The following is a 9,699-nucleotide window of genomic DNA, read 5'->3' as shown; positions in this document are numbered from 1 at the left end:
GCCTAGCTCCCTGAAATGAACTGAAACACGGCCAAATGACTGACAATGCCTTAAAGCATCCAAGCACCTGGGAGCCCACAGAGAACCGGCACTGCTCTTCCTCCTCCCTTCAGAGCAACTTCTCTCCTGGTCAACTGCAACTCTGAAACAAAAATCTTCCTCTGTGATATTGGAGTTGTTGCTACAAATTACTACAAGTAATTTAGCGTTCGGTCAGGATTAGGATCTCTCTTCAGTGTAGGCCTAATCATGATAAGGCTAGACTTATCATGTTAAGGACTGTTTTGGGAGCACGGATTGGAACGTGTTCAGAGGGAGAGCCTTGAGGGATATACACCATCAGTGACATCATACATCAGCAAATGTGGTGAGGATGTGGTGATCACTAAGACGATAAAATCATTCCCCAATCAGAAGGCCTGGATGAATGGAGAGGTGAGGGCTCTATTTGAGCCAAAAAAAAGCTGCTTACCACACTGCCAGAGTGAGGCTGAAAGCTTGCATCAAGGATGTGAAGCGGAGACATCAGCAGAGACTGGAGAGAGACCTCAACACCAACAGCACCAAAGATATGTGGCAGGCCGTCAAAAACATCACAGGCTACAAAAGCAGGAGCTCCCCCATCATATCACAATATCGTTCCTGTACCTAAAAAGTCTGCAGTGTCTAGTCTGAATGACTCCCACCCTGTAGCTCTCACCCCCCATTCTGATGAAATGCTTTGAGAAACTGGTTCTTCAGCACATAAACACCAACATCCCAGCCAGCCTGGACCCTTACCAGTTTGCTTTCAGAACCAACAGATCCATAGAGGATGCCATCTCCACTGCCCTCCACTCAGCCCTCACACACCTTAAGAACAACAACACCTAGCTGTTTGTGGATTTCAGCTCAGCATTCAGCACAATCTCCCCTGAAACTGATCAGCAAACTCAGCGCTCTGGGTTTAAATACAACACTCTGCAACTGGATATTGGACTTCCTCACAAACAGACCCACTTCATTCTAGTTGCAATAACTCCAGAAATTTTTTGTTGGCAGTGTTGAGCAGTGTGATTGGCCTTATATTGTTTTATAACCTTTTATCCTTGCCATGCTAGGGAATAAGTGTAATGAGGCCTTGCTCCATGCTTGGTATTAGTTCCTTTAAGCTAATAAAGAAGGCTGGCTCTGTGCTGGGGTCTACTCTGAAGCCCCTGGAGTTGGTTGTGGAGAGAAGAATGTTACACAAACTGTTTAACATCATGCACAACACTTCACATCCACTGCACAACCTGCTGGTCGGGCAGCAGAGTGCATTCAGCTGGAGACTCGTACAACTCCACTGTAGCAAGGACCATTACAGGAAGTCCTTCCTACCCACTGCCAATACAATACACATCAACTCTCCTCTGGGCAGGGAGAGGAGACTGAATGATACGTGATTGATAAAGGAAATTACATTATAGTTAAGCATCATGCTCAACACTCTCAATATTTGCAAGTGATACTAAATTGCACATCCTGAATATGCGCACAGTTGCACTTGTGTATACATCTGGTAGCGTGTTGTGCTGCTCTTGTTAAATATCAGTTAAATTTGTTAGATTACAGCGGCCAACTGTCCGCTAAACACTTTTTTCCATCTTTTGGTGAATGCTGTTCAGTCTCGTAGTTGTTCAAAAGTTTTGGTAGCTGGCGATACAGTACTTTAGCTTAGCCGTTAGCGACATTAGCTTAGCAGCTAGCGATGGCTTCTCCTTCTCCCTCTCGCTCTCCTACTTTCTCCTGCTCGGTGTGTCAGATGTTCAGTTACTCCTCTGCCTCCTTTAGCAGTAATAGTACGTGTAATAAGTGTAGTTTATATTATTTATAGTGTATTTAAAGTATTTGTAGACATGGTGGCGAGGCTCAGTGATTTAGAAGTCCGGCTCCGCACCTTGGTAGATCAGTCTTTAGCTAGCCAGTAGTCGGTGCGGAACGGCCTGAGTTAGCCTGTGGTAGCCATCCCCCGGCATCCCCTGAGCAGCCAGAAAGGGGGGGCTGGGTGACTGTCCGAAGGAGGAATAGTCGTAAGCATTCAAAGTCCACGGGGCACCATCAACCTGTTCACGTTTCTAACAGATTTTCCCCACTCAGCGACACACCCGCTGAGAAACCAACTCTGATCATTGGCAGCTCCATTTTGAGAAACGTGAATTTAGCGAAGCCAGCGGCCATAGTTAAGTACATCCCTGGGGCCAGAGCGGGCGACATTGAGTCTTATTTGAAACTGCTGGCTAAGGATAAACGTAAATACAGTAAGATTGTTATTCACGTCGGCGGTAATGACTCCCGGTTACGCCAATCGGAGGTCACTAAGATTAATGTTGAGTCGGTGTGTACATATGCAAAAACAATGTCGGACACCGTAGTTTTCTCTGGACCCCTGCCAAATCTGACCAGTGATGACTTTCTGGGGAAGACCTGGTCTGATCCGGAGAGACGGCATCCATCCCACTTGGGAAGGAGCAGCTCTCATTTCTAGAAATCTGGCCAAGTTTATTAGTGGACCAAATCCATGACAACCCAGAGTTGAGACCAGGAGGCAGAGTCACAGTCTAACACACTTCTCTGCCCTTCTTTTTCAGCAGTTACCCACCCAAAACCCTACGCAGAGTCGCAGTCTAACACATTTCTCTGCTCCTCCATTTCAGGAGTTACTTCTTACTTATCCTATAGTGACGGTGTCTGCCATTGCCATTGAAATTATTTAAATTAAAGGTAAACAGAAGAGGAGCTGTGCATTAAAAACCTCATAAAAATTAAAACCACAAGAGCAATAGTGCAAACGAATAAGAAAATTAAATGTGGACTCTTAAACATCAGATCTCTCTCTTCTAAAGCTGTACTAGTAAATGAACTAATATCAGATTATGATATTGATTTATTTTGTCTTACTGAAACCTGGCTGGGAGATGGAGAATATGTTAGCCTAAATGAATCCACCCCTCCTAGTCATATTAATACTCACATTCCTCGAGGCACAATGAGGCAGGTGGAGTTGCAGCTATCTTCAACTCTAGCCTACTAATAAGCTCTAAATATAGTAGTAATTACTTTGATTATATAATACTACAAGGGCTTCGGTGGACTGATCTTTATTCCAACACTCCCCTGGTGTTCTGTGCTCCCTGTCAGGGCAGAGTCACCTAGTAGGACCACTAACTAAGCTAACTAGCCAATTGCAGAGCCTAAAGTTAGCAGCAGTGCCATGTACAATAATATATCCATGACCATGGATTGTCGCAACATTCCCCTATGCCTTTATAATTATAATAATCTTTATTTGTAGAGCACTTTTCAAAAACAAGTTACAAAGTGCTTTAACAAGTGTAAAGACAATAATACCCAAAAGACAATAATACCAAAACAATACAAGATAAAAGCATGAAAACATTGGCCTGGTCCTAACTACAAGGTACAGCTCCTGAATGGAGGTTGAGGCTGACCAATAAAAACTTGGTCGACTAAGACTGTTAGATCACAAAGATTCTCCACAGTTCAATCATTCAGTTCATTTTACGGGAACCATGAGCACCAAAGTATTATTCGCTCAGATTTACCTGCATGATATGGTTAACAAGAGAGATGGAAAAAATGTTGTGACTTGGTAGTCTAATTTTATTGAGTAAGTAATTAATTAAGTAATACTTTGCTGAGCAAGAGTTGTGTGGGAAAGTAATGTCCCATATAGACACACCTGTCCCAAATTCTGTGATTAGTAGTAGCTGACTTTTCAAAAAACAGCAAGTCTCAGATCAGCAGGCAAACTGTCTCATTCTTTAGGAGTGATATTATCAGATTTTTTTGTCCTTGTTAGAACTTGGGTGTTGCCATCTATGTGTTATTTTAGCTGGAAGGCCCATAAGCAGATAATTGTGGTAGACTAGCCTTTTCATGAGAAATGCATGCCTAAATTTAGACTGACTGAAACTTGGTGAAGCTGTTGACAAGTACGTGACTTATAGATCTTACTGCTGTACAATGACACTGTACAACAGAATACATTTCAAATATCAGTGTGAAGCGTTAAAAAATCCAAGATTTAATTGTTTGGGCACATAAAGCAACCCTAATTATTGTCTGATTAGTGTCTCACTACACTGATGGCTGGCATTAAAGTAAAGTAAACAGAAAACTCAAACAGCAGGGCAGAAATAACTTTTACAGTTTTTCTCAGTCGCTTTGGTGCATTTCTCGAATCATCCTTAACATTTGCAAAACAGTAAGTGCATTTCTAGAAACAGGTAATACAAACGGCACAACACAGTGGATTACCTGCAAAAGCCCTTTACTTGCTCAAAATCTGTCTCTCAGAAGCAAATCTTTATGTCCTTGAACTTGTCAGTGCCATCAGAACAAGTCCTTGTGTCTTGCAAGTCAAAATGTTTAGCCATCTTGTCAATATAACAGTGTACTTTGGAAGTATTTTCTGATGTACATTTTGGCTAAGATTTTGATGACAATGATTGAAAATGCACAAGGGGGCACTTTTTTTTGTATGACATATATCACTTTCACCAGTACAAAGTTATACATTGCAGGAGAGAGGACAGGAATCACAGCTATGCTTTCACTGTTCGTACTGTAATTTGTTGACAGAGCATGTCATTATAATACAGAAAAGAAAGAGACAGGACTGCTGCATGGGATACACCCCTTTGGCTGACTGTATATATATATACATTTTCATATAGCATTTTCTCGTGATTTCGAGATAACCATAATGGTAATTATAATGTGGTTTGTTGTATTGTAGGTTAGCTCACTTGGTAGAGCATAGGACTTACAGGTTTAAGGTTGTGTGCTCAATTCTCACTGAAGACTAAATTTTTCTTTTTTATATTATTCATAATCCTCTTCAACAAAGTTCTTATGAAAAGACTGTTTCACATGCTCACATTACTGTAAGGCACGTACTGGAAGGAAATTCCTTCTCATTCAGGGGAATCCATGTGACGTTACACATTTCATGACGGCTTTTGGAAACTTTGAAATAGCCGTCATGAAATGTGTGATTGGAATGCCCTCAGTCTCTTCATAACAATTTTGCTGAAGATGATAATACACACAAAAGAAGAAAAAGAAAGTCAACAAGAACCGGAATCAAACTGAGCCCTGTGCTCTACCAACTGAACTAACCAGTGACACTGGTAATTGCTTTGAAATGATCACGAAAGAAACGCACCTTCCAGCCCCTGTACTCAGCTATGGTTTGTTATCTCGTGATCATGAGAAAATAATGATCCCGTTGTCAGGGGAAAACAACTTTCGCTTTATATATATATATATATATATATATATATATATATATATATATATATATATATATATATATTACTGCTCACTGTGTATTGTTACTGGTATTGAGTATTGGTGTGAGTGTTGCTGTTGTGATGTTGTTGTGGTCTATTCTTACTTTGTTTATGGTCCTTAAGAAACAACATTTCGTTTTGCTACAGTATATACTTGTAGGCAAAGGATATGAATAAAGTATTTTAACTTTGATTTTTGATAACGTATTCAACCATTTTGCATGTAGTGACTAATGCAATGAACTCATGCCTAGATGTTTTGGGGGGTAAGATTGTTCGACAGAGACAGAGGTATAATTCATTGTGATCAGCAGGACATAAGCAATTGATAATGTAGGAAACAGCAGACAATTGTACATAATCAGTTGCATCAGTGTATCAAGTCATTTGCAATTTGTTCAAAACAATGAGAAAGTGTTTTTATTATGTGCGCAACTGACGAGATGATGTGGAGGTTGAACAATTAGTTTTTAGAATTTCAATTCTGATCTGAGAAATGCACCAAAGCGACTGAGAAAAACTGTAACATGGGAGTGATGATGAAACATTTACAAAATCTATTTTAAGAGACTACTACTAACAGAAACACACCCCTCTTGTTGATCATCCTATATGACAAATAATTTAGATGGTCGCAGGCGGGTTTTTTTTTAGCTGCTCTCATGCGTAATCCCTGCTTTAACCGGGTGTAGCCAAAACACTTTCTGCATCAGAGAATTACACACGCATGACTCACTAACTTTACTGTCACTTGGTAACTCATCAAAATAACCAATTTCTATCATCTGTACTGGAAAATCAAATCACTTTCCCACAGGCTAATTAAAATCTCAAAATCTTTTACGTTCAGAAACTGCTGCAAGTTATCATATAGACTCTTAAGGGTAAATCCACTTTATTATATGAACAGCAGAGGTGAGTAAAATACTTTAGTAGAACAGTATCAACTGAAAAAACTACTTCTCACAAATTCTCCTTTTTCCCCATTTATCTAGTCTACATCTCCATTTTATGTGACTGACAACTGAATTAAATATCGACTGGGTTTACAGTCAGTTTGTTAAGAAACGTCACATTATCATCTCCTGATCAGATAATTAGTTACATTAGTTACAAGGTCAATGTTCATCTTTTAGGTCTAATCATAAATTGTATACTTAACTACCCCAATAAGACTATCAACATGTACACTTGACATACTTTGAGTTAATCCCCAAAACATTTAAATACATCTAACAAAGGTGATACCATAGAAGGCGCATTGACCCAGCAGCAGGTCAGTATCCGCTCCTTTGTGCGAGGTGGAACAGGTGGATCCCTACAAAATGACCTCCAGCAGGCTACTAGTGTGCATGTTTCTGATCAACCTGTCAGACTCCATGAAGGTGGCATGAGGGCCCGACGTCCTCTTGTGGGATCTGTGCTCACAGCCCAGCAAGTGCAGCTGGATTAGCATTCGCCAGAGAACACCGGAGTCAGCAGGTCCTCCGCTGGTGCCCGTTCTCTTCACAGAAAAGAGCGGGTTCACACTGAGCACATGTGACAGACGTGAAAGAGTCTGGAGATGCTGTGGTGGCATTGATGCCATTGACTGCCCCCCATGTTCTCCAGACCTGTCTGCAACATCATCCAGCATGACCAAGTGGTGGGGCAGTGATGCTCTGCGGAGGCATATCAGACCTCAATGTGCTAGCCAACGAAACCCCGACTGCGGTTAGGTACTGGAAAGAAGTCCTCAGAGCAATTGTTAGACCTCACGCTGGGGCAGAGGGCCCTGGGTTCATCCTGGTGCAATACTCAGCCTCATGTGGCCAGAGTGTATAGGCATTTCCTGGATGACGAAGGCATTAATGTCATTGACTAACGCCCCCCCAGACCTGAATCATATTGAGAACCTCTTGGGTGTTATGTATCGGTGCATCCAACACCGCAAGCAGCAAGTCTCAGATCAGCAGACAAACTATTTCATTCTTCAGGAGTGATATAGTCTGATTTGTTTGTCATTGTTAGAATTTGGGTGTTGCCATCTATGAGTTATTTTAGCTGGAAGGCCCATTAGAAGATAATTGCAGTAGTCTAGCCTTCTCGTGAGAAATGCATACCAAAATTCCTCTGAGTCAGACTGACTGAAACTTGATGAAGCTGTTGACAAGTACGTGATGAACTGTAGATCTTACCGCTGTACAATGACACTGTACAACAGAATATGTTATTTGGTTATAGATCTTCATCATACAATAAAATTGATCTGGTAACTAGAGTTTGCTCTAAAATTTGGAAGTTTGGTAGATTATACATTTAATACATTTTAAATGTCTTCTAACCAACTGAGAGAGAGCCTTTCTGAAACCAACTATCCAGCAAGCACCCCACATGGACTTGGTCTGTGGAGGTGATTAGTAAATAGAGGCCAGCTTTGCGCGCTCCCGCGAAGTCCCTTAGGAACCCTATGAAATTCATGACATTACAGTTACCTATATACAACTATATAAATTAAAGTATAGTGTATTATAATCCTTATGCGCATCACAAACATTTAAGAAACCTATGAGATTCATGATATTACATTTACCTATATTCAACTACAGGTGCTGGTCATATAATTAGAACATCATCAAAAAGTGAAACATGTATAATGTATACATTCATTCCACACAGACTGATATATTTCAAGTGTTCATTCCTTTTAATTTTGATGATTGTATCTGACAACTAATAAAACCCCAAAATCAGTATCTCCGAAAATTAGAATATTGTGAAAAGGTTCAACATTGTTATTATTCAGTTTCCATCAAGCGGGAACAATGGTCTCCATTAATTCAAACACCGGGGCCACACTTTCGCACGCAGGCTCTGTACTATTCAATCACACCAACAGACTGACCAGCACTGCACCTCGGTATAATCATTTAAGTGTCACAGTCGCATTCCTTGTGTCAAACCCCTTTGAACAAGACACAGCGCCTGGGCTAAAGACAAAAAGGACTGGACTGCTGCTGAGTGGTCCAAAGTTATGTTCTCTGATGAAAGTAAATTTTGCATTTCCTTTGGAAATCAAGGTCCCAGAGTCTGGAGGAAGAGAGGATAGGCACAGCATCCACGTTGCTTGAAGTCCAGTGTAAAGTTTCCACAGTCAGTGATGGTTTGGGGTGCCATGTCATCTGCTGGTGTTGGTCCACTGTGTTTTCTGAGGTCCAAGGTCAACGCAGCCGTCTACCAGGAAGTTTTAGAGCACTTCATGCTTCCTGCTGCTGACCAACTTTATGGAGATGCAGATTTCATTTTCCAACAGGACTTGGCACCTGCACACAGTGCCAAAGCTACCAGGACCTGGTTTAAGGACCATGGTATCCCTGTTCTTATGTGGCCAGCAAACTCGCCTGACCTTAACCCTATAGAAAATCTATGGGGTATTGTGAAGAGGAAGATGCGATACGCCAGACCCAACAATGCAGAAGAGCTGAAGGCCACTATCAGAGCAACCTGGGCTCTCTTAACACCTGATCAGTGCCACAGACTGATCGACTCCATGCCACGCCGCATTGCTGCAGTAATGCAAGCAAAAGGAGCCCCAACTAAGTATTGAGTGCTGTACATGTTCATACTTTTCATGTTCATACTTTTCAGTTGGCCAACATTTCTAAAAATCCTTTTTTGTATTGGTCTTCAGTAATATTCTAATTTTCAGAGATACTGAATTTGGGATTTTCATTAGCTGTCAGTTTTAATCATCACAATTAAATGAAATAGACATTTGAAATATATCAGTCTGTGTGGAATAAATGAATATAATATCAAAGTTTCACTTTTTGAATGGAATTACTGAAATAAATCAACTTTTTGATGATATTCTAATTATATGACCAGCACCTGTAAACATAAACAAATTTCCCCACTATCATAGTGTCTTCCTTAATTTTGTCACATCCCTCACATGGTCTTGATTTTTTACTCTCTGCACTAGCTTCTTTATTGTTCGGTTTGTCTGGTTGCCAACCTACTCTCTTGGTTGCTTCAGCTTATGTAATCCCTTCTGATGTTTTACTTCACTGTATTTCTACAGCTCTCTTACTAGCCTCGCATGCCCTGTAGGCCGAGCTGTGTTCTCCTCCACAGTTACAGCATTTTAGCTTAGCTCCATTTACACATTTCTCGTACTCATGTTCACCACCGCATCTTTGTTTGCCTTAAATACAGCTGCTACATGTCCATATTATGTCTGGGGGGTGGGAGAGTTATCAAGCACGTAAAGTTTGTTTCAGATGTGAGCATGTACACTGAACAATAAAATAAATTCCTTTTATATTTCCCTGCCTTGTTGTTTATGTGTACATACAGAGGAAGAATGTGAGAACAGCACACA

The sequence above is a fragment of the Micropterus dolomieu genome, linkage group LG13 (assembly GCF_021292245.1).
Source record: "Micropterus dolomieu isolate WLL.071019.BEF.003 ecotype Adirondacks linkage group LG13, ASM2129224v1, whole genome shotgun sequence".
Classification (NCBI taxonomy): domain Eukaryota; kingdom Metazoa; phylum Chordata; class Actinopteri; order Centrarchiformes; family Centrarchidae; genus Micropterus; species Micropterus dolomieu.
This window is presented reverse-complemented; position numbering follows the sequence as displayed.